Source organism: Lepidochelys kempii, chromosome 13 (genome assembly GCF_965140285.1).
Source record: "Lepidochelys kempii isolate rLepKem1 chromosome 13, rLepKem1.hap1, whole genome shotgun sequence".
Classification (NCBI taxonomy): Eukaryota; Metazoa; Chordata; order Testudines; family Cheloniidae; genus Lepidochelys; species Lepidochelys kempii.
In genome coordinates, this window is record NC_136392.1 from 35,374,326 (window position 1) to 35,400,586 (window position 26,261).

At 43.6% G+C, this 26,261-nt stretch overlaps 1 pseudogene; it reads left to right on the forward strand.

The window, feature by feature from the left end:
- The first annotated feature begins 14,929 nt into the window (after window positions 1-14,929).
- LOC140897235 (olfactory receptor 5V1-like) lies at window positions 14,930-15,874 on the forward strand (annotated as a pseudogene).
- Window positions 15,875-26,261: the final 10,387 nt, after the last annotated feature.

Consider the following 26,261-nt stretch of genomic DNA (forward strand, 5'->3'; position numbering starts at 1 on the left):
AGGAATGCAGGTCAGAAATCCTGTAAAGGGTTAATAAGCAATCTAGTTAGATATGCATTAGATTGTTTTGTTTAAATGGCTTATAAAATAAGTTGTGCTGAATGGAATGTATATTCCTGTTTTTGTGCCTTTTTGTAACTTAAGGTTTTGCTGAGAGGGATTCTCTATGTTTTGAATCTGATTACCCTGTAAGGTATTTACCATCCTTATTTTACAGAGGTGATTCTTTTACTTTTTCTTCAATTAAAATTCTTCTTTTAAGAACCTGATTGCTTTTTCCTTGTTCTTAAGATCCAAGGGTTTGGGTCTGTGTTCACCTATGCAAATTGGTGAGGATTTTTAATCAAGCCTTCCCCAGGAAAGGGGGTGTAGGGCTTGGGGGGAAAGACATTTCCAAGTGGGCTTTTTCCCGGTTATATTTGTTAGATGCTTGGTGGTGGCAGCAATGACGTCCAGGGACAAAAGGTAAAATAGTTGGTACCTTGGGGAAGTTTTATCCTAAGCTGGGAAAAATACCCAAAGTACTTAATATTCTGCTTTTATTGTTCTGATCCTTCATAGTGTAAATCTAAAGTATCTCCTTTTCTTTAACTGGAGCTAATCAAGATACACACAGTTTACACTTAACCTCTGTTTTAATATCAGAGATGGCCCTGTCTTCCTTCGTGAGCTTAGGGAAATCACTTAGGAAAAATGGTTGCAAACACAGTCACCTAAAGGCAGCCAGCAAAAATCCATATTAATCAGAGTAGCCTTCCCTTCAACACAGGGAGCATCTGCTTTGCTCAGTAAGAGGTTTGGGACTTACGGCTGCCCAGAAATCCTGAAAATATCAGGTTTAAATAGAAACATTAAAACTTAGGTTTTCAAATTGCCAAGGCCTTTGGATGGGGATTTCTATTCCTTTCAATGGGAATTGGAGAGACAAGAACAGATACTACTGAGAATCAGAGAAGCAGAGATGTTCCTAGACAACCAGATTCCGGAAACACCAGTAGCCCAGGTTCAAGGAAGAATGGAGCTGGCCAGCAAAGAGTCAGAGATAGAGGATGGCATAGAGGAGACCTGGCAGTTCATAACCACCAAGTGCAAGATGTCACAGTGGCATTCTGTGGAGCTGGAGATAGATGAGGATGGACAGGCTGTGGCCACCAGAGAGAAGAGGACCAGGAGGAATACTGCACAACTACAAGTTTCCAATCAATACCAGGACCTCAATGTGGAAACTGTGGAAGAGATCTCTCAAGATCCAGCTGGCCCAAGGGAAGAGAGAGATTCATATTCACAGATTCATAGATTTCATGGCCAAGCAGAACTATCTAGTCTGACATCCTCCATAGCACAGGGCCATAGAATTTCCCCAAAATAATTCCTAGATGTACAGGACACACCTGTGGATGGCAGCTCAGCCCAATCCATAAGCAAATCAAATCTGCCTACAAAGAGTTCTCCAACAGTGTAAGAAAGACAGACAATCCTTATTGGGATTCAATACCCAGAAGAATTGAAAGAACATTTTGCAAGGCACATGTGGAAAACCGAGTATGGTGTACTGCCCTCCCAGAGCCAACATACAAGACATCAATGTAAGTTTGTATAGGTTGCTGAAGTCAACAGGCAAGGATCCATAAAAGAGCCAGTGACACTGCATCTCAAGATATCTCACAGATAGCAGGTGAGTTCAAGTAACTGGGAAGTGTGCTGAAGAAGAAAAATGTCTAAGCAATCATTTCTGAGATCCTTCTTGTCCCACGAGTGAAGGAAGACAGAAGGAAGAAGTTTCTAGAAGTGAATTGCTGTCTAGGTAAGTGGTATAGAGCAGCGGTTGTCAACCAGGGGTATGGGTACCCCTGGGGGTATGCAGGGGTTTTCCAGGGGGTACGTCAATTCATCTAGATATTTGCCTAGTTTTACAACAGGCTACAGAAAAAGCATGAGTGAAATCGGTACAAACTAAAATTTCATAAGGACAGTGACTTGTTTAGACTGCTCTATATATTATATTATTATGTACAGTAATGTAATGTGTGTATACATACTGTATTAGACATGCATTTTATGTCATTTACTGATGTGTGCAAGCATGTTAATGAGGTTGAATTTGCCATGGTGTGTATGCTGTAAAAATGATAGATTTTTAAAATAAAGAAGTGGCGTGTGATGCTGTATTATTGAATATGACCATTTACATCACTGAAATTGCCACTGTTATACAATTGCAACAAATCTTGTACACAGTATATCATGTAAGGTGTCAATGCAAAAGTTATATTTTTCTAAATAAGATGATCCTGTTTAAATCCATGTGTCATAAATATAACGGGAAGGGTAACCACCTTTCTGTATATAGTGCTGTAAAATCCCTCCTGGCCAGAGGCAAAATACTTTCTCCTGTAAAGGGTTAAGAAGCTAAGATAACCCCATTGGCATCTGACCCAAAATGACCAATGAGGGGACAAGAAACTTTCAAATCTGGAGTGGGGGGAACAAAGGCTTCTGTCTGTCTGTGTAATGCTTTTGCCGGGAACAGATCAGGAATGCAGACTCACAACTCCTGTTAAGTTAGTAAGTAACCTAGCTAGAAATGCATTAGATTTCCTTTTGTTTAATGGCTGGTAAAATAAGCTGTGCTGCATGGAATGTATATTCCAGTTTTTGTATCTTTTTGTAACTTGCCTAAAGGGATTCTCTGTGTTTTGAATCTAATTACCCTGTAAGGTATTTACCATCCTGATTTTACAGAGGTGATTCTTTTAACTTCATTAAACTTCATTTAACTTTCATTAAAATTCTTCTTTTAAGAACCTGATTGATTTTTCATTGTTCTTAAGATCCAAGGGTCTGTGTTCACCTGTACAAATTGATGAGGATTCTTATCAAGCCCTCCCCAGGAAAGGGTGTGTAGGGCTTGCGGGGATATTTTGGGGGGAAGATGTCTCCAAGGGGGCTCTTTCCCAGTTCTTTGTTTAAACGCTTGGTGGTGGCAGCATACGGTTCCAGGACAAGACAAAGTTTGTACCTTGGGGAAGTTTTTAACCTAAGCTGGTAAGAATAAGCTAAGGGGGTCTTCCATGCAGGTCCCCACATCTGTACCCTAAAGTTCAGAGTGGGGAAGGAACCTTGACACCATGTATCATCCCTATATCTGAAGTTATGAAGTTTGGCTTCACGTCTGTATCTCAAATGTGTTTGTTCCTGGGGTAACCCCCACAAGTTAGTTTACATCCAGTTTCACCAGCTCATTGTGAATGGACTATTCAAGCTTTATGGCCCATTAAGGACATTTCCCTCTAACAATGGACAATTGAAGAAATTCATGCTGCGCAGGGAGCCTGTCTACAGAGCCTTTCCTGTGGACTCTTAGCAAGTATATGGGTAATGGCTGCCCCTGTGAGTCATCAAAGCATGTAAGGACATGTGATATGCTCATGTCACCCTGGATTCCATCTTAGGACAGTAACTTTCCACCAGCTGAGACTGTGAACTTTGTTTGAAATGGAAAATCTCCATGCACATGGCAAAGGGTATAAAAGACTCCTGGAATGACTCCATTTTGCCTCTTTCCTGCTCTGAGTCTCTGGACTGTGAATTTACAATTCAAAGGAGTATCTTGGACTATGGACTGAGGACCTTCCAATCTTTTGGAAATTACCAGAGACTTTACAAGTCACGAGTCTATAACATCACTGCTATAAACCTGATATAAGAATATTGCCATTATTGTATGTATATGATATATTAACACCATTAACTCTGTTCTACTTTTCTTTTCTTAATAAACCTTTAGATTTTAGTTACTAATGGATTGGCAGCAGCATGATTATTGGGTAAGATCTGAGTTCTATATTGAGCTGGCTATGTGGCTGATCTCTTGAGATCAGAAGAAACCTTTGTTTGATTAAATTGGTTTTCAGTCACCACTCATCATAAAGTCTAGTGTCTGGATGGTGAAAAAGGGGCTGGAATGCCTAAGGAGACTGCATTTTTGACTTCTTGTTAACCAATGTGGTGAGATAGAAGTTTACTTATGTTACTGGTTTGGTATATCTAATGATAGAATAACCACCAATTTGTGGTCTGTCTACCCTATTTCTCAGCAGTTTGTCCTGAATCTGGTATTCTCAGCTGTGACCCACTGAGGCATGGTGACACCCAGATGTTCTTTATTCTTTGGTGCCAAAGTTTTCATTCTTGCAGAGGTGGCTTATGACCGCTACACTGCCATATGTGACCCTATGCATTATATGAAGAAATAATTCTGCAGACAGTTGTGTTTGGTGAATTTGAGGCCCCCTGCTGGAGCCTTGCAGTCCTACTACACCCTGCCCCAGAAGAGGAGCAGTGAAGGTGGGTCTTCCAGGACTGCCTAGAAAGACTGCAGGGAAGCAACCAATCAAAGCTCAGCAGGCTCAGATAAAAGGAGCTGCAGGACCTGAGTGAGTCAGTCCCTGGCAGGGACCAGATGAGCGAGAAAGGTGTTCCTGGCTGGTGCCTGGAGCTCAAGGGTGTGCCAGAAGATGGGTGCTGGTGACATTGGCAGTTTATGAGGAAGAACTTCAGCCCTGAGGTAAGGGGTAAGAGGAAGGGGATATATGGGAAGTGGCCCAGGGAATAGCAGCAACATAGTTACAGGAAGCAGCACATGTCATTGATCCTCTCTTTGGCTCAAATTCATAGATTCCAATGTCAGAAGGTACCATTCTCATTATCTAGTCCAATGTTCTGTGTAACACAGGCCATAGAACTTCTTCAGAATAATTGATAGATCAGATCTTTTAGATAAACATCCAATCTTGATTTAAAAATTGTCAGTGAGCAAAAATCCACCACCACCCTTGCTAAATTGTTCCAGTGTTTAACTACTCTCACTGTTAAAAAATTATGTGTTTATTTCCAGTCTGAATTTGTCTAGCTTCAACTTCCAGCCATTGGATCTGTTAGACTTTTCTCTGCTAGACTGAAGAGCTCATTGCCATGCTGTCTGGAGTAGTTCACAACCATGAGTGCAACCAGGGCAGACATCCCAAACTGGTGGTGTGTTCCAGAATTACATTTTACCAATCCAGTAACAAATTGAACTCCCATATCACTCTAAGCATCTTGTCACGGAGTCACAGACAGTCCCCTTGGGCACTCCAGTATATCTTCCTAACCAGGCAAGCTGGACTTAGTGATAAATGATCACTTACACCAAAAATCAGAAAATAATCAGGTTGCTCCCAGTCCCAAGAGACCAGTCACTTACCCCAGATCAATTTGTATGTTAGATCTCGCACCAAAGACAACACTAGCAGCCGATCCTATAGTAAACTAAGGATTTATTAGCTAGGAAAAAGAAATGAGTTATTTACAGGTTAAAGGAGGCAGCATATAGGCACAGGTGAGTAACAGTCTGTGGTTCCAAAAGGTGATAGAGATGTAGTAAACTGTCCACTGAATGTTTTTTAGAGCTAGGCTGACCCTGGGGGTCTCTGCTTGTTGTTCCTTAACTCTAGCCATTGTAAGAGTCCAAACAGCAAAAAGAACCATTTCTTTTTGTGAGCATCTTTATATGCCCTTCCTCCAGAATTCAAACTGATAAGAAGAGATCTCCTTCACATAACATCTTCATGGGTGGATGGGGCAATCAACAAATCTTTGTCCTACAATGGCTCACATAGTCTGATTGTCCCTCTTGATGAGTGGGGGAACCACTCAGCCTGGCTAGCTTCACAATTAAAAAGCAAAACTTATATATTCCCTTATTGCACCAGATGAAAACATTACAAGAAAGACTAATACAGGCAGCAACTGACAAGCATTTTATAGAGTCTAAACATATCTTTACAAGTCTAACACCTATCTTGAACTTTTAGCATGCAGGTGAGCTGGTCTGGTTCGCAGCTATGAATTTGTCAATGTTCAGCTACAGATTTGGCAAGAAATGGCACCTGGGTTTCCTGGTGACACAATTACATTTTTCTTCACCATGTAGGTACTTATAGACAGTAATCATGTCACCCCTTAATATTCTGTTTGTTAAGATAAATAGATTGAGTTCCTTGAGTTTTTCATTATAGGGCATGTTTTCTAATACTTTACAAAAAGAAAAGGAGTACTTGTGGCACCTTAGAGACTAACCAATTTATTTGAGCATGAGCTTTTGTGAGCTACAGCTCACTTCATCGGATGCATACCGTGGAAACTGCAGCAGACTTTATATACACACAGAGAATATGAAACAATACCTCCTCCCACCCCACTGTCCTGCTGGTAATAGCTTATCTAAAGTGATCATCAAGTTGGGCCATTTCCAGCACAAATCCAGGTTTTCTCGCCCTCCACCCCCCCACACACACAAATTCACTCTTCTGCTGGTGATAGCCCATCCAAAGTGACAACTCTCCACACAATGTGCATGACAATCAAGTTGGGCCATTTCCTGCACAAATCCAGGTTCTCTCACCCCCCCACCCCCCTCCCAAAAACCACACACACAAACTCACTATCCCGCTGGCAATAGCTCATCCAAAGTGACCACTCTCCCCACAATGCGCATGATAATCAAGGTGGGCCACCCCCAGCACAAATCCAGGCCTTCTCACCCCCCCCCCCACCTCCATACACACACAAACTCACTTTCCTGCTGGCAATAGCTCATCCAAACTGACCACTCTCAAAAGTGGTCTCAAGAGTGGTCAGTTTGGATGAGCTATTGCCAGCAGGAAAGTGAGTTTGTGTGTGTATGGAGGTGGGGGGGTGAGAAGGCCTGGATTTGTGCTGGGGGTGGCCCACCTTGATTATCATGCGCATTGTGGGGAGAGTGGTCACTTTGGATGAGCTATTGCCAGCGGGATAGTGAGTTTGTGTGTGTGGTTTTTGGGAGGGGGCTGGGGGGGTGAGAGAACCTGGATTTGTGCAGGAAATGGCCCAACTTGATTGTCATGCACATTGTGTGGAGAGTTGTCACTTTGGATGGGCTATCACCAGCAGGAGAGTGAATTTGTGTGGGGGGGTGGAGGGCGAGAAAACCTGGATTTGTGCTGGAAATGGCCCAACTTGATGCTTATCTAAAGTGATCTATTACCAGCAGGACAGTGGGGTGGGAGGAGGTATTGTTTCATATTCTCTGTGTGTATATAAAGTCTGCTGCAGTTTCCACGATATGCATCCGATTGAAGTGAGCTGTAGCTCACGAAAGCTCATGCTCAAATAAATTGGTTAGTCTCTAAGGTGCCACAAGTCCTCTTTTTCTTTTTGCGAATACAGACTAACACGGCTGTTACTCTGAAATCTAATACTTTAGTTATTCTTGTAGCTCTTCTCTCACCCCTCTAAAATTTATCAACATCCTTCTCAAATAGTGGGCACCAAAACTGGACAGTGTTCCCAAAAGTATCAAATATAGAATTAAAATAACCTCTTACTCCTACTCAAAATTCACTTGTTTATGCATCCTGGGATTGCATTAGCTCTTCCAGCCAGAGCATCACACTGGCAGCTCATGTTCAGCTGATTATCCATCATGAGGCCCAAATCTCCATCTGTAAATGGGAAATAATAGCACTGTCTTACCTCACAACCAGTGTCCACTACCCAGAGCAGATTCCCTGTGATAATGCATAATTTTTAATAGAAACATGGGCCAAAGACTCAGCTGGTGTAATCCAGTGTAGGGCCATTGACTTCACTGTAGTGGCAGTGATTTACATTATCTAAGGATCTAGTTCAGTATCTAGAAATGAATCAATAAATTAAAGCAGATTGAGCTTTCTGGGTCTGTCATATTACCCATTGCAAAATACTCATTCATTATTCACCCAGAACACTGTTAGCTTTCTACACAAGAGATACTTGTCCCAGAGGAAACCAGAAAGTATTCAGACTCCCAGAAGTAATTAACTCTTGCTCTTAGAGCCAGAAAAATAAAGGATTTTATTTTCCAAAATGAGAGGGGCAGAGAGGGAAATATATAAATTAGATCAACACCCACGTATGCCCCCCCTCAACTGGCAGGAACTGACTTTTCAGGGTAAAATGTAGCTGACATTCTTACATATTGTACTGGTGAGACAGAGTGAGAAAGAGAGAGAAGGAGACAGAGGGAGGGAGATATTAACTAGATAGATGCGTTTAGGGATAGAGAGAGAGATTCATCTCTCAGAGCTACACTGTGATAACATTCAATTCAACTAGTACTTTCCTCCCACAATAGTTCCATTAACTTCAGTATCATAAACTGACTAAAGCGCTGTTCAGTATATGGTCTCACAATCAGTCTATTTATCTATGTTGGGGAGTGTGCACTAAAATTCTGAATGTCCGTGATCTCTTTATGGAAGATTGGTGAGCTCCCTCTTATTTTACTCCTCTTTAGTCTGTTGTGGGCATATAGAAAATATATCTGTGAATATTGAATCTTATCTTGAAAAATGCTGAGAATCTATATGGGTCTGCAGATCCTCAGCCTGAGAAGTCAGGAACCAATCAGGACTGCAAAGCCAATCCGTATGTGTTAAATTAATGTTTGATAAATGCAAAGTTATGCACATCAGAAAATGCAATCCCAACTGTACATATAAAATGATGGGGTCTAAATTAGCTGATACCACTCAAGAAGGAGATCTTGGAATCATTGTGGATAGTTCTCTGAAAACATCCACTCAATGTACAGAGGTGGCAAAATGTTAACAGAATGTTGGGAATCATTAGGAAAGGGATAGATAATACGACAGAAAATATATTGCTTCTATATAAATGCATAGTATGTCCACATCTTGAATACTGCATGAAGACCTGGTTGCCCCATCTCAAAAACAATATATTAGAGTTGGAAAAGGTACAGAAAAGGATAACAAAATGATTAGGGGTATGGAACAGCTTCCACATGAGGAGAGATTAATAAGACTGGGATTTTTCAACTTGGAAAAGAGATGACTAATGGGAAATATGAGAGAGGTCTATAAAATCATGACTGGTGTGGAGAAAGTAAATAAGGAAGTGTTGTTTACTACTTCTCATAACACAAGAACTAGGGGTCACCCAATGAAATTAACAGGTAGCAGGTTTAAAACAAAAGGAAATATTTCTTCACACAACAAAAAGAAAAACTGTTGAACTCTTTGCCAGAGGATGTTGTGTAGGCCAACACTATATCAGGGTTCAAAAAAGAACTAGATAAATTCATGGAGGATAGGTCCATGAATGGCGATTCGTGAGTGTAGTGAAGCGAGGACTCACTACTGCAGCGCCTCCTGCTGGTTGTCTGGGAATTAGCTCTTTCCAGCAAATGGAGCACCCACTAGGCCTGTGTCTCAATTGCTGCTGCCCTCCCGGACCCCGGTGCCTCTTTCCCTCAGGGTTCTGCCCCCAGCAGTACCCCCTTACTCTGGGTTTCCCCTCCCAGCGGAACCCTCAACCCTCTAAACCCCACCTTGCCTCAGTGGCTGCTGCCAGTCATCACCTTGCCCCCGTTCACTGGCGCAGACTGCAGTCTGTAATGGCCACTCATCATTGGCAAGGGGGTTTTGGACCAGCTGGCTCTGCCTAACCCCAGGCTGCACCTTTGCAACCCCAGTACCTGTGTTAGGCCCTGCACAAGGCCTGCAGTCTGGGGAGTTGCCAGGCTGAAGCTCCCCAGCTCTTCTTAACCGATTCCCCAGCACTGCTCCAGTAGTCCCTTTTTGGGCCTTTAACAAGGCCCACAGCCTAGGGGTTTACGAGGCTGGAGTTCCCCAGCTCCTCTTGCCTTCCCCCAGCCCTACCCAGCTCTACTTTAGGTACCTTGGTCTCCCAGGCAGCCAGGTCCTTTTTCTCTACAGCTAGACAGAGCCTCCTTCAAGCTCCTGGCCCACAGCCCTCTTATAAGAATCATAGTATCATAGAATATCGTGGTTCAAAGGGACCTCAGGAGGTCATCTAGTCCAACCCCCTGCTCAAAGCAAGACCAATCCCCAATTAAATCATCCCAGCCAGGGCTTTGTCAAGCGTGACCTTAAAAACTCCTAAGGAAGGAGATTCCACCACCTCCCTAGGTAATGCATTCCTGTGTTTCACCACCCTCCTAGTGAAAGTTTTTTCCTAATATCCAACCTAAACCTCCCCCACTGCAACTTGAGACCATTACTCCTTGTCCTGTCATCTGCTACCACTGAGAACATTCAAGAGCCATCCTTTTTGGAACCCCCTTTCAGGTAGTTGAAAGCAGCTATCAAATCCCCCCTCATTCTTCTCTTCCGTAGACTAAACATCCCCAGTTCCCTCAGCCTCACCTCATAAGTCATGTGTTCCAGTCCCCTAAACATTTTTGTTGCCCTCCGCTGGACTCTTTCCAATTTTTCCACATCCTTCTTGTAGTGTGGGGCCCAAAACTGGACACAGTACTCCAGATGAGGCCTCACCAATGTCGAATAGAGGGGAACGATTATGTCCCTTGATCTGCTGGCAATGCCCCTACTTATACATCCCAAAATGTCATTGGCCTTCTTGGCAATAAGGGCACTCTGTTGACTCATATCCAGCTTCTCATCCACTGTAACCCCTAGGTCCTTTTCTGCAGAACTGCTGCCTAGCCATTCGGTCCCTAGTCTGTAGCGGTGCATTGGATTCTTCCGTCCTAAGTGCAGGACTCTGCACTTGTCCTTGTTGAACCTCATCAGATTTCTTTTGGCCCAATCCTCCAATTTGTCTAGGTCCCTCTGTATCCTATCCCTACCCTCCAGCATATCTACCTCTTCTCCCAGTTTAGTGTCATCTGCAAACTTGCTGAGGGTGCAATCCACACCATCCTCCAGATCATTTATGAAGATATTGAACAAAACTGGCCCCAGGACCGACCCTTGGAGCACTCCACTTGATACCAGCTGCCAACTAGACATGGAGCCATTGATCACTACCCGCTGAGCCTGACAATCTAGCTAGCTTTCTATCCACCTTATAGTCCATTCGTCCAGCCCATACTTCTTTAACTTGCTGGCAAGAACACTGTGGGAGACAGTGTCAAAAGCTTTGCTAAAGTCAAGGAACAACACGTCCACTGCTTTCCCTTCATCCACAGAACCAGTTATCTCATCATAGAAGGCAATTAGATTAGTTAGGGCCAGCTGGGCCCTGAATGAGCTGGCCACAGCTGTGGCTGCTTCCCCACTCAGCTTTGCCCAGACACAGCCCTCTCCAGGACTCCTTGTAACCCCTGTTCTGAGGGAGTGGGGCACCTGCCCCACTACAGGGAGGATGGGCAGGAATGTAACACCATGCTGTAGAGTGACCCTAGACTCTGTTTGGCAGAAGCTGGGAATGGGCAACAGGGGATGGATCACATGATAATTACCGGTTCTGTTTATTCCCTCTGAAGCACCTGGCATTGGCCACTGTCAGAAAACAGGATACTGGGTTAGATGGACCATTGGTCTTACCCAGTATGGTCGTTCTTATGTTCTTATGATGTAATACACACAAAAAATGGCCACCTAGTATAACAAAAACCATCAGAGCCAGACAAGGCAGCAGCCTGCAGATTCTTGGACAGATATCCTTGGATTTATTGGCAAAGGGCTTCTGATTCTGAGACAGACCTCTTCCTACTAGGGAAGGTTTGTCTTGTCCTGTAATTGCCTTCTTTATGTATCAGAGTTTCATGTCTGTAAAACTGGGTAATAACCTTTTCTTTCTCTGGTTATTTGGGCAGGAAATGACAAGCTTTCTTGAAAAGGAATGCAGAAAAATTAAAGGCCAAAGATTAGAAACCATAAAATATAAGCAAATTTTCTTTTATAATGAAGAGATTATCTCAGAGGGGTAGTACAGCAAAGAAAGACAGAACAAACTTATATAGAACGCTTTGGATCAGGTCCTAAATTAGATGCTTTCACTGTCCTTCTATTTGCTTCAGAAAATGTAGCCAAAACACACACCCTTGGCTGATTATTATCACATTGTAGGCAAGTTATCTTTCTACTTTTACCAATTCACTCATGCTTTATAGTACTAGTCCCCACAGTTAGGACACAGTGATTGTGTCACAGAAGTTTGATAACAAGTCGAGAGAAATCATCAAGACAGGATTTACTTTTTTGGTGAGCAGACATTTATGCACACCAAGTATTTCAGTAAATATATTGGGCAGATTCCTCCGCTGGTGTAAATTGGTGCAGTTCCATTGACCTGAGAATCTGAATCATTGTGTCTGTCCTGCCTTCAAGCTTCTACCACAGAATTTATTCCTGTGCATACTCAGAACAAAATGGGTGGAAAATGATAACATTCAGATTTGATTGTGCTTTGTATAGAATCATAGACCCATAGGCTTAAAAGGGACCACAAGGGTCATCTAGGCTAATCCCTGGCAAGATGCAGGATTTGGTGTGTCTAAACCATCCAAGACAGGTGGCTATGCAGCCTCCTTTTGAAAACCTCCAGTGAAGGAGCTTCCACAACCTCCTTAGCCAGCCTGTTCTATTGTTCTTACAGTTAGGAAGTTTTTCCTGATATTTAATCTACATCTGCTATGCTGTAGTTTGAGCCCATTACCTCTTGTCCTGCCCTCTGTGGAAAAAGAGAACAGCCTTTCAAGTATTTGAAGATCGCTATCTTGCCCACCTTAATCTTGTCTTTTCTAAACTAAACATACCCAGTTCCTTTAGCCTTTGCTCACATGGCTTGCATTCTATCCCTTTGATCATTTTCACTCGCCTCTGGATCCAGTTTATGTAGCTGTGAGTCACTACACAAGGTACAAGACAGTATAGAATCCGGAAGTAATTAGATCTTGTCTAGCACTCTCTGTTAGCAGATCCAAAAGCGCTTTACAAGAAGCCTGCTTTGTCTGAGCACACAGGGTCAAATCTTATTTCTGTCAATGGGAATTTTTATCATGGAAGTGAATGGCACAAGGATTTAGAACTTGCTCCTAAAATGTTTCTAATCTAGGGCAACTCAAAAAGCATGTTGGAAACAGCCAGTTTCCAAATTGCCACCATCAACACAAGTAATAATACTCAGGGCTGGTCAAAAATGGACAGCTGTTTTTTCAAGGAAATTTTGTAAAAAAAACAAAAAAACAAACAAAAAAACTAATCTGTTGAGGGTTTGCCTGTTTTCTTTGTTTTCTGTTTGTTTGTTTGTTTTTTTTTTTTTGTTGCCTAAATGCAGGTTTCAATGCCTAGCTGTGGGCACCCAAGTTTAAAAGTTAGTCAATCATTTATAAGAAATGACTACTATTTGTGCAGTGTCATCAGTATGGCTTTAGGGACTATTCAAAAGGCAAATGCTCTATCCTGAAGAGTTTACAGTCCAAGTTAGGACATGATGAGAAATGGTATTCTCTGCTGTGAATGGAAGGGAAGACAATGACTGTAATAGGATGAATGCATGGTTGCTTTTGTTAGTAAGTGTGCTGAGGATTTTCATATGTGTGTGCTGAGGATTTTCATAATCAATTTTCTAAACAGAGCGCTTTGAGAGGCATTCATACCTGGTCACAGAACAACGGGTTTTGGCCCTGGTGCTGCAATCAGATCTGTATGAATGGACTCCTGTATCTGTGAGGAACCCCATTTACCTCATTGGGACTCCGCATGGGTAGGGGTCTATCCATGCAGATCCTGTTCAGTGAAATGGGCTGTGAAGTGCTGTTCTATTCTGCAATTTGCTTATGTAACAATGACACTTACTCTTCAACTAATCCTGTCCTTCAGCTCACTTCATCTCCAATCTCTTAGCATCTGCTGAGGTTACCGACCAAAAATGAGACCGAGAGACAGTGATGCTAAGGGAGTTCGAGATAAATTCTTCTCCCTCTTGTAAAAAGAAAAGGAGTACTTGTGGCACCTTAGAGACTAACCAATTTATCTGAGCATAAGCTTTCGTGAGCTACAGCTCACTTCATCGGATGTGAGCTGTAGCTCACGAAAGCTTATGCTCAAATAAATTGGTTAGTCTCTAAGGTGCCACAAGTACTCCTTTTCTTTTTGCGAATACAGACTAACATGGCTGCTACTCTGAAATCTCCCTCTTGTGTGTCATCAATCAAAATCTACTAATTTGCATTGAGATTGATTTTAGAAGTCAATAGGGTTACACAGGTTTGATTGTGGGTAGAGAATGGGGTCAAATAGGTGTCAGAATTTGGTCTGATGAACCTGTATTGCTGATGGGGAAGGTGTTGAGTGCCTTAGGTTTTAGATACTTTAATAACGTGTGATTTTCAGACCAGGGTGCTGAAGTTTCTCAAGTTAACAATCCAAAAATTGAAAAAATCAAAATCACCACCTACTTTACAAATCTTGGCCTAGAACATTATGCTAGAAGGAGAGAACGCTTCCTGATTTTGGAAAAAAAAATCTTTGACTTGCAAACCTGTCACATATGGGACTCAATTCACCATTGCCCACTCCACTTTTCTGATGGGATAATTCTACTTAAATCATTGTAGTCATTCTGGGGTAAAGCTAGAGTAACACAAGAGTTATGAGATCTATTTATACCAATCACTGACAGACAATTGAAACAAATATTCACTATGCCACTTTTACAAATTTATCTGGACGAACACAGCACTGACTGGAAAGTATTTTTCAATTTTGCTTCTTAATACTTTAATATTTTTCAACCTGTACCCTAACGCAGTGCACAGGATGGATGAGATAGGATATGTTTAGAAGAAAGGGTTATGCAGGAGGTTATACATGAGAAATGTTTGAGACAAGATGGACGAGGTGTTGATCTCTGTGTAATTAAAGAAAATACCTGTGTAAAACTACATGGAATAGGACCCATTTAATTTTTATCCAACTTAGAGTGCTGAATTAGAAATGTGAATTTGTGCATCTAAGTCCAGTTGGCTTTCAAAATATCACCTGGGTATTTTCTCTCTCTCTCTTTCTCTCTCGGCATTTCCATAAACCTGTTATTGGTTAATTTATTTTCTTTTTCTCTTCTTACAGGTCACTAAATGTGAATGGAAAACCAAACCAGTGTGACTGAGTTCATTCTTGTGGGACTTTCGAATGACCCACAACTCTAAATTTTCCTCTTCCTGGTGTTTTTAATTATTTACCTAATCACCCTGGTGGGGAACATGATGATCATGCTGGTGATAAGGGTAGATCCTCTCCTCAACACTCCATTGTACTTCTTCCTGTCTCATTTGGCCTTTGTTGATATTTGTTATTCCTCAGCCATTGTCCCTGAGATGTTGGTAAATTTCCAGACAAAGCACACAACCATTTCTGTCAGTGGCTAAATTGCCCAGATGTTCATCATCTTCTTCTCATCTGGTACTGAAGTTTTCATACTCTCAGTGATGGCTTATGACCGATATGCTGCCATAAGTCACCCATTGCATTATGCGGGGACCATGAACAAATGAGTCAGCAGCCAATTGGTGCATGGTTCATGGACAGTGGGGCTCTTATATTCACTGGTAAATACTGTCCCAGTGTCAAAGTTGCACTTCTGTGGGCCCAGTAAAATCAGACATTTCAGGTGTGAGCTCCCTCCGCAACGACAACTATCTTGCACTGTGACCTTCACCAATAAAACAGTTCTTCTTTCTTCTGCAGTGATATTTGGTTTCAGCTCCTTCCTCCTTACTCTGGTCTCCTATATTTACATCATCTCCACTATCTTCCAGATGCATTCCATAGAGGGACAACGTAAAGCCTTCTCTACCTGCAGCTCCCAACTCATTGTGGTGGGTTTATTGTTTCTGACAGCTCTTTCCCAGTACATGAAACCCAGCTCAGTCTCTTCCCTGGTTCTAGATGAACTCTTCTCCATTCAGTACAGCATTTTGACCCCCATGTTAAACCCAATCATCTACAGTTTGAAAAATAAAGATATGAAAACAGCTATGGCAAGAATATTAGGGAAAATTCAAGTATCTCATGTAATGTAACCAGTGATGAGCTGCCAAAATCTTAACAACCAGTTCCCTCCTCACCCCACGATGGGGTCGTTGCCCACCCCCGCTCCCCGGGACTCCTGCCCCATCCACCCCCCCTGTCCCCTGACTGCCCCCAGAACTAGGCAGGAGGGTCTCGTGGGCCACCGTAGTGGGTGCCCACCCCACCCCTAAGAGCCACAGGGGCCTGCTGGGGGGCAAAGTGGGGAGTCCCGGCAGAGCTTACCTGGGGCAGCTCCCAGGAAGCATCCGGCAGGTCCCTCTGGCTCCTAGGGGTGAGGGAGCATAGCTAGGGGTGGTGTGGGGGGAGCAGGGGGAGCAGGGGGAGCGGCCACTCCCCCCACTGATCACATCAAAAGTGGCACCTTAGGCACCGACTCCGTGGGTGCTCCAGCCCTGGAGCACCCCTGGGGAAAATTTGGTGGGTGCAAAGCACCCACTGGCAGCTCCCTGCCCCACCCCGTGCCCGGACCCAGCTCACCTCCGCTCCGCCTCCACCCCTGAATGCACCGCCCCGCTCTGCTTCACCACGCCCCCTCCCTCGGCTTCCCACGAATCAGCTATTTGGTGGGAAGCCGGGGACGGCTGAGAAGCAGGCAGCAGCTTCCCGCTCAGGCCGAGGTTGGCGGAGGTGAGTGGTGCCGCCCCCCAGTTACCTGCTGCAGCATGGGTGGCCTTCCTCGCCCCCCCCGCCCCAGCTCACCTCTGCCTCCCTGGGCCTGAGTGCAAAGCCGCCACCTGCTTCTCAGCCTGCCCCGGCTTCCCGAGCCAACAGCTGATTTGCAGGAAACCTGGGGTGGGGGCGGAGAAGCAGAGTGAGGTGGCGTGTTCAGGGGAGGAGGTGGAGCGGAGGTGAGCTGCAGCTGGGGGTGGGGCAGGGAGCTGGCGGTGGTGCTCCAGGGCTGGAGCACCCATGGAGTCGGCACCTAAGGTGCCACTTTTGGCCGGTTAAATTTAGAAGACTTTTTAAAACTGGTTGTCCCTTGCGGAACAACCAGTTCTAAAAGGGCTTCTAAATTTAACAACCGGTTCTAGCGAACCAGTGCGAACTGGCTCCAGCTCACCTCTGAATGTAACCATATCAAGATTTTATCATTTTAAATAAAATTATAATATATATCAAAAGTTGCAAGGACTGGACTATCTATTCTGTTCATGCAACTGGTTGACACGGGTACACAACTGGCAATCGATTTAGTCTAAATAAAAGCACTAGTGTAAACAGCTTCTAAGGCCAAAATTTCTGTGACGTAAATAGATATAGCTCAGTTGTCTTTCAAGGAACTATCTCAGTTTACACCAGCTGAGGATCTGGCTCATGAAATTGATATCCATACTTGATTTATTTCTACTTAAATCAATATAAGCTTTGGGGTTTGAGTGGTGTTGAACTGGAAAATCATCACATGAAAAGACCCAATGCTTGGGACTTGGACTGGCTTCAGAAAGGGGCTGAGTTTAGTTTGAATGAAGGCATGTTTAGTAAACCCAAACTTTAGCCTGATTCTTAGCCTAGCTGTAAGTCAACCAGATAAATCAAGTGACATGATTTTACCCTGCATCTACACAAGGAAAAAGGTCAAGGTTAGATTGGGTTTAGCAAGCATGTATTACTCCAGGGCCTTAACCACAAACACATACTTCCTAAAGGTGTTAGGTGCTGAAATAGGGGACTGGATATTACAATAAAGGAAGCAGGTGCCAGACAAATGCGTAGACTTGTCTAGGTGGAAACCATCAACCAACTGAAGAGAAGAAATGGAGCTCAAATTCTGTTCGTTCTGTGAATACCATATGTTGTATCTTAGCACCTCTCCTTTGAAGGGAAGAAAGGAGCATCTTGATGAATGCTGCAGAAATCTTAAGCAGAGGCTAAGTAGCTCTGGGTCAGAAACTAGCTTCTCAGTGTATTCCAGTCTAAATCCAGAGTAACTGAATTGAAGTGAATGGAGAGGTTAGTGGAGTTAGAGTGATGTAGGGTGGGGTTTTCAAAAGTTCTTCCGTGAGTCAGGAGGAGGACTGCCATTGACAGGTGATGGGACTTGTGCTCCTAACAATGTAGATGCTTTTGAAACTTCCACTCATTCCCTGAGGTCAGCCAGTGGGAGGAAGGAGAGTCCACCTAGCAACAACCAGAGCAGCGGTTCCTCTCAAGCCTAACCATTGGAGTAAGGAATTAAAGCCCCGTAGACCAGTCCTAGCTGGGACATCCACCACTGCCCACCTGGGGTAGGAAGCACCTCCACTTCCTGAGGAGGAGGGGCTAGACACCAGGAAAGGGATTGTGGCCTGGGGATCCACCCACCATGAGGCCAGAGATTTTCAGCTCATTTCCAGGGACTGACAGAAACATTGACAGCCCTATCGCTGAGCGTGGGATTGATTATGTTAGTGGGCACTGAGAGTTTTGTTTGCAAGTTTTGGTCAGGCTTACGCATAAGAGAGCAAATAAATGTCATTCGTTAACCAATAGGTAATTATGAAGTAGGTCTTAGGCTGTGGCTTAATGTAAGAGAGATGCTAAAAGTGAAAGTTGTAATAGAGGAGAGCTAATATATGGATACGTGGGCAACTGAGGATAGTATCATTATATTTAAAGGAACTAATGACTAAGCTAGGGTGACCAGACAGCAAGTGTGAAAAATCAGGACAGAGTGTGGGGGGTAATAGGAGCTTATATAAGAAAAAGACCCAAAAATCAGGACTGTCCCTATAAAATTGGGACATCTAGACTAACTATACAATTTGGTCATGGATGTCATGGAATCCATGACTTTAACAGATCTCTGTGATTTGTTCAGCTTCAGACGCAAAATAATTCCTAGAGCAGATCTTTTTAGAAAGTCATCCAATCTAGATTCAGAAATTCCATAACCCTTGGTATATTGTCCCAATGGTTAATTACTTTCTCTATTAAATCTTACATTTTACTTCTACTAGTCTGAATTTGTTTAGCTTCAACTTCCAGCCATTGGATCATGTTGCACCCTTCTCTAACAGATAGACTATCCCATTATTAAATATGTGTTCCCTGTGTAGATACACGTAGACTGTAATAAAGTCACCTCTTAATCTTTTTTCTTCAACTAAATAGACAGAGCTCCTTGTGTCTATCAGTATACACCACATATTCCATTCCTTTAATCCCTCTCGTGACTCTTCTCTGAACCTGCTCTCATTTATCAACATCCTTCTTGAATTGTGGGCACCAGAAATGGGAACAGTATTCCAGAAGCATACCTAGATATATTTTAATTCTTTGTCTACTTAGGGCCTGATCCAATTCTTACAGTCTTTCGTCTGTGCTACAAATGGCCTATTGTGTGACTTGCTTGAAGCAACATTTATTAAGATACAGTGTGGTCTAGTAAATAGAACACAGAAGACCTAGCTTCTACTCCTGGGTTCTGCTACTGACCAGCTCTGTGGCCTAGAGACAGTGACTTTCTCTCTGTGCCAGTTTCCCCCTCAACCTTTGTCTTGGCTATTTAGATTATTAACAGCTTGGGGTAGAAAGTGTTTCTTCCTATGTGTTTGTCCAGCACAACAGGGTCCTGTTCTGAATTGGGGCAACTAGGCACTAGTGTAATACGTGTAATAATGGACTATGTCCTGTTATATATTTGTATAGTGGCCAGAACAATGGGCCCCTGATGCTGATGGGGATTTTTTGTCACTGTCACAACGCAAAGAATCATAATTGAATGAGGACAAAGATGTTGCTGCTGTTGTGTAAAATCTTGCCCCTAGATATTAATAAGGGAAGAATTGCTCAGGGCAGTACACAGCAATTTGGAAGATAATTGTAAGGATAGAATATTCAATGGGGCCTAAGTGTTAGCCTCCTTTGGGAATCCCAGGCTAAATGTCCCTTCAGGCCATTAATGGCAGCCATGTTTTCTAGCAATTATCTTCGAGACACATGCATCCAGATCCAAAAAAGGGATGTAGGTGACCAAGGATTTTAGGCACTGGTGTGATCCATATCCCCCCCACACACACACACACACTTGGCTGCCACCCAACTCTGTAGGTGCCTAAACACATGCAGCACCTACATTTTTGCTGTGAAAGTCCTCTAGGTACTTACGCTTCCGAGCATGCACACTGCTGCGTCAAGCAGACACCTGGACTCTTGTCTCATGCCTAAGCCCCAGCATGCTGCTTCCACCGGGTGGTGATAGGCATTGCCATTCCTATCTGGCCTGCAGGGCCCAATCTGATACCACGCCTAACTCCACACAGAATAGCTAGGGTGGGGAGAAGGGAAGGGAAGGCAACTTCCTTCATAAACTTTATCCCAGTGGTTAGAGAACTCATCCAAAATGTTGGCTATTCCAGCTGAATTCCTCACTCTGCCCGAGGAGGAGAAGCCATTTGAATAAGCGTCCTAACCACTGGGCTCTGGAATACTCTGGTGGGGATATCTTGCAATTTCTCTGGTTGAAACAAAAGTTCCCACTTTGGATATATTATTAAATATGAGTTGAGCTAGAAGGATGCTGGGAATGATTCTATAGTCCAGTGCAGTATAGCCAACATTTATGTCATTGCCCTGCTGACCTTGAGTATATAGCTTAGGCTAGGATTTTCAGAAGAGCCTAATGGAGTTAGACTCCCAAATTCTATTGACTTTCAATCAGAATTGAGCACTTGGTGTCATTATCTATCTAACCACAGCCTAAATAATGAATGTAAATAACAAGCAGCAAAGTACAGAACTTAATTTAGGATCTTCCTCAGTTAACTTTGTAGATTAATAGATTTAAAGCCAGAAAGAAACATTATGATCATCTTCTCTGATCTCCAGCATAACACGGCCCATTTTATTTTACCCAGTCATTCCTGCCCAAGCTTAACTTCCGCGTGATAAAAGTGAGTTCTTAAACTTCTCTTTAGTAAGATAAATAGATTGGGTTCCTTTAGTCTCTCATTATAAGGCATGTTTTCCAGGCCTCTGTTCATTCTTGTAGCTCTTTTCTAAGCTGGTGGGCACCAAAGGAGGATCTGTGTATTACCGTAGACAAACATATATGGCATTAAGTGTTGATTAATTAGTGACACAGATTGTTAGGCAGGCTAAACTTCAGGGATCAAGTCCCAAAGGTGACAGAATGCTACATCAACCATTATCCTGGTAAAAGTGAGTCCTCTTTGACTAAAATAAAAGAAGAATCTTATTCATCTCGATAAATATCAGGTTTTCCTGTCAGATCTACATCCATTCCTATCCCTTCATATTAATCAGGATTTGCCCATTCAGGGTTAGACTTATTCGTTGTGCTTTTTCGGGCTAGAAGATCTTGTTACTTGCATGTATCCAAAAGCTGAACCTCAGTTTGAAATCCTCACATGATCTGCACTCGGCAAAAGGACTTCAGGTGAGTTTAGTATTCTTTCACATCTGATTAATCTATTGTTTCATTTCTTTTCTTTTTTTAAAGCCATGATTGTTCCTGCCTTGTGTTTTCTTTGTCATTCATGCCTGTGCAAGGTGAATGCAAACTGTGTGAGAGATGCCTCCATTTGGATCCAGCAGCATCATGCACCCACTATGGACTCATCCTTTGCTGATATTGGGCACCTTAGGTTCTGAGTACCAAACTTCATACACAGCTCCCACTGGCTTCAGCTAGATTCACTGGTGCTCAGCAACCCTGAAAATCAGACTCACAGCTGGGTACCATAAATTTATGGATAATTGTAAATCTGGGGCAATGCCATTGGGTTAATAGATCCCTAATGGATCTCCTTCCATGGAGTTCCACTGGAAATACATTTTGTCCATTCATTTTAAATCTCTGGATTATTGTGTGGTATCCCACACTTCCTGTACTCAGTCTGCCACTTGGTTGTGTATATCCTACCACAGAAGCCACCAGATCGATGGTAGTTGTGGTCATCAGAGACACCCACAACTGGTTCTCCCTCATTCTAAAAGAGAGAGGGGGTATTGGCAGGGGGTTCTCTGTGAGAACTCCAAGACTTTAGCACTTGTTCCCGACCTTGTCCAAAAGAACCCAAATTGGGTGATCTTCCGGGCATACTCCAAAAGACACTAGTTTGATGGGTGATGAAGAGATGGACAGGCAGAGAGGTTGCTGGCTGACTTCCTGTTGAAAGGATCACTTGATGCTGCTAGGATTTTACTGTAGTATTCAATGGGTGTGGGTTGCATAGATGCTTTTGAAAATCCCACTAGTGCCTAAATGTGTTGAAAAATCTGGCCCTTAGGCACTTGGATAGGTGTCTTTCTTGTTTAAATCTGAATAAATTAATTAATCAATAGCTCAGTTCAACCATAACACACCATAATCTAGCCCTCCCTGGGAAAGTATTTTATACTGCCAGGCAAAGAGCTCTGTCAGCACCCCCAACTTCAATAGGATTTGGAGTCACTTGCAGTGTCTACTAACTTGTAAGAAAGGCTGGAGGTCAAAACAGCTGGAATCTTTGCTTTCCCCTACATGAGAGGTCACCTACATTCAACCATGACACTATCTTGGCAGCCAATTGGGACTACTGATCCCCTGAAGGCTTCTGCCTGGAGTCATGCCCACAGAGAGCTGGCAAGAAGGAAGCCAAGCAGTGGAACATGAGCTAAGACAAAGATATTTCTTAGTGCTATTTCCTTCCTTTGGCCTGGATCAATTGACTATCAAGGGCAAAGATCTGGTGTCATGCTTCAAGATGGGATTTAGGCACTCAGGCTCTGGTGTCATGCTTCAAGATGGGATTTTCAAAGGGTCCTAAAGGCCTTAGGCACACAACTTCATTTGAAATTCAATGGGAGTTGTGTATGTATAGCCTTTCCGCTTTTAAAGAATCTCAGCTTCATTGCCTGCTTCCCTGAACTCCTTCAGTTTTTAGACATACATTAATTTCAGCCATTGTACTCAAAGCACTTGGAGCAGTAGCCAATAGCAGAATAATAGGGATTCAAGGCTGTTTCACTGAGGATTCTGCATTCTGATCTGCCAGCAAAAATATATAAGGATTTTTAAAAATATAGGGAACAATACTGTTTTTCCTACTAGTTGTAGCTTCTCAGCTTTGGAGAAAAGCCACAAGGTGATATAAAGAGATTTTTAGGCAGTATCTTGGTGGGGATCTGCATCCTTGTTTGTTGCTAGAACCCTTAGGAAGAGCACTGATCAAATGTGAGTTGTTGGGGTTCCTCTCCCTCCCCCCAGGAACTCAGAACCATAGAAATATAGGACCTTGACAGATCATTTAGTCCAGTCCCCTGCACTGAGGCAGCACTAAGTATTATCTAGACCATCCCTGATAGGTGTTTGTTTAACCTGTTCTTAAAAACCTCCAATGACAGAGATCCCACAGCCTCCCTTGGAAATTTGTTCCAGTGCTTAACCACACTGACAGTTACAAAGCTTTTTTTTTTAAATCTAAATCTAACCTAAATCCCCCTTGCTGAAATTTAAGCTCATTGTTTCTTGTCCTATCCTGATTGGATAAGAAGAACAATGTATCATACTCATCTTTATAACCATCTTTTACATACTTGAAGACTGTTATCATGTCCTCACTCTATCTTCATAGAATCATAGAATAGCAGGATTGGAACGGACCTCTGGAGGTCATCTAGTCCAACCCCCTGCTCAAAGCAGGACCAATCCCCAACTAAATCATCCCAGCCAGGGCTTTGTCAAGCCTGACCTTAAAAATATCTAAGGAAGGAGATTCCACCACCTCCCTAGGTAACGCATTCCAGTGTTTCACCACCTTCCTAGTGAAAAAGTTTTTCCTAATATCCAACCTAAACCTCCCCCACTGCAACTTGACACCATTACTTCTTGTTCTTTCGTCAGCTACCACTGAGAATAGAATAGAGCCATCCTCTTTGGAACCCCCTTTCAGGTAGTTGAAAGCAGCTATCAAATCCCCCCTCATTCTTCTCTTCCGCAAACTAAACAATCCCAGTTCCCTCAGCCTCTCCTCATAAGTCCTGTGTTCCAGTCCCCTAATCATTTTTGCTGCCCTCCGCTGCACTCTTTCCACTTTTTCCACATCCTTCTTGTAGTGTGGGGCCCAAAACTGGACACAGTACTCCAGATGAGGCCTCACCAATGTCAAATAGAGAGGAATGATCATGTCCCTCGATCTGCTGGCAATGCCCCAACTTATACATCCCAAAATGCCATTGGCCTTCTTGGCAACAAGGGCACACTGTTGACTCATATCCAGCTTCTCATCCACTGTAACCCCTATGTCCTCTTCTGCAGAACTGCTGCTGAGCCATTCAGTCCCTAGTCTGTAGCAGTGCATGGGATTCTTCTGTCCTAAGTGCAGGACTCTGCACTTGTCCTTGTTGAACCTCATCAGATTTCTTTTGGCCCAATCCTCCAATTTGTCTAGGTCCCTCTGTATCCTATCCATACCCTCCAGTGTATCTACCTCTCCTCCCAGTTTAGTGTCATCTGCAAACTTGCTGAGGGTGCAATCCACACCATCCTCCAGATCATTTATGAAGATATTGAACAAAACCAGCCCCGGACCGACCCTTGGGGCACTCCACTTGATACCGGCTGCCAACTAGACATGGAGCCATTGATCACTACCCGTTGAGCCCGACAATCTAGCCAACTTTATATCCACCTTATAGTCCATTCATCCAGCCCATACTTCTTTAACCTGCTGGCAAGAATACTGTGGGAGACCATGTCAAAAGCTTTGCTAAAGTCAAGGAACAACACGTCCACCGCTTTCCCTTCATCCACAGAGCCAGTTATCTCCTCATAGAAGGCAATTAGATTAGTCAGGCATGACTTGCCCTTGATGAATCCATGCTGACTGTTCCTGATCACTTCTCTTCTCCATAGAATCATAGAATATCAGGGTTGGAAGGGACCTTAGGAGGTCATCTAGTCCAACCCCCTGCTCAAAAGCAGGACCAATCCCCAACTAAATCATCCCAGCCAGGGCTTTGTCAAGCCTGACCTTAAAAACTTCTAAGGAAGGAGATTCCACCACCTCCCTAGGCAACGCATTCCAGTGTTTCACCACCCTCCTAGTGAAGAAGTTTTTCCTAATATCCAACCTAAACCTCCCCCACTGTAACTTGAGACCATTACTCCTTGTCCTATCCTCTTCCACCACTGACAATAGTCTAGAACCATCCTCTCTGGAACCACCTCTCAGGTAGTTGAAAGCAGCTATCAAATCCCCCCTCATTCTTCTCTTCTGCAGACTAAACAATCCCAGTTCCCTCAGCCTCTCCTCACAACTCATGTGTTCCAGACCCCTAATCATTTTTGTTGCCCTTCGCTGGACTCTCTCCAATTTATCCACATCCTTCTCATAGTGTGGGGCCCAAAACTGGACACAGTAGTCCAGATGAGGCCTCACCAATGTCGAATAGAGGGGGACGATCACGTCCCTCAATCTGCTCGCTATGCCCCTACTTATACATCCCAAAATGCCATTGGCCTTCTTGGCAACAAGGGCACACTGCTGACTCATATCCAGCTTCTCGTCCACTGTCACCCCTAGGTCCTTTTCCGCAGAACTGCTGCCTAGCCATTCGGTCCCTAGTCTGTAGCTGTGCATTGGGTTCTTCCGTCCTAAGTGCAGGACCCTGCACTTATCCTTATTGAACCTCATCAGATTTCTTTTGGCCCAATCCTCCAATTTGTCTAGGTCCCTCTGTATCCTATCCCTGCCCTCCAGCGTATCTACCACTCCTCCCAATTTAGTATCATCCGCAAATTTGCTGAGAGTGCAATCCACACCATCCTCCAGATCATTTATGAAGATATTGAACAAAACCAGCCCCAGGACTGACCCCTGGGGCACTCCACTTGACACCGGCTGCCAACTAGATATGGAGCCATTGAGCACTACCCGTTGAGCCCAACAATCTAGCCAACTTTCTACCCACCTTATAGTCCTAAACAAACCCAGGCTAAACAAACCCAATTTTTCTTTTTTTCCTTGTAGGTCTCATTGTCTAAACCTTTAACGTAACAATTTAAAGACTAGATCAGACCAATAATCTATCTTCTCCTCTCTGATATAGGTCAGTAGCAGATGCTGCAGACGAAGATGTGAGAAAGTCTGAAGGGGTTAATTAGAAACAACCTGCACACTGGGGGAATCTGATGCTAGCCTCCATCAGTCAGAGGCTTATGTATCCTCTGAAGCAGAAAGGTTTCTTTACCTTCCAGGCTAGGTTCACTTATGATCTGAACTATCAAGATTTTTATATATAGTGTGACAGGGTCGGGCCAGATGGCTATAGGAGAGTAATCCTATTGGGATCTGGGAAGTGGGCGGGTGAAGCCCATCCACTGCTAAAGGATCCCCCCACAGCCTAAGAGGGAGATCCACAGGACGTGGATACCAAATAAATCCAGGGGACAAC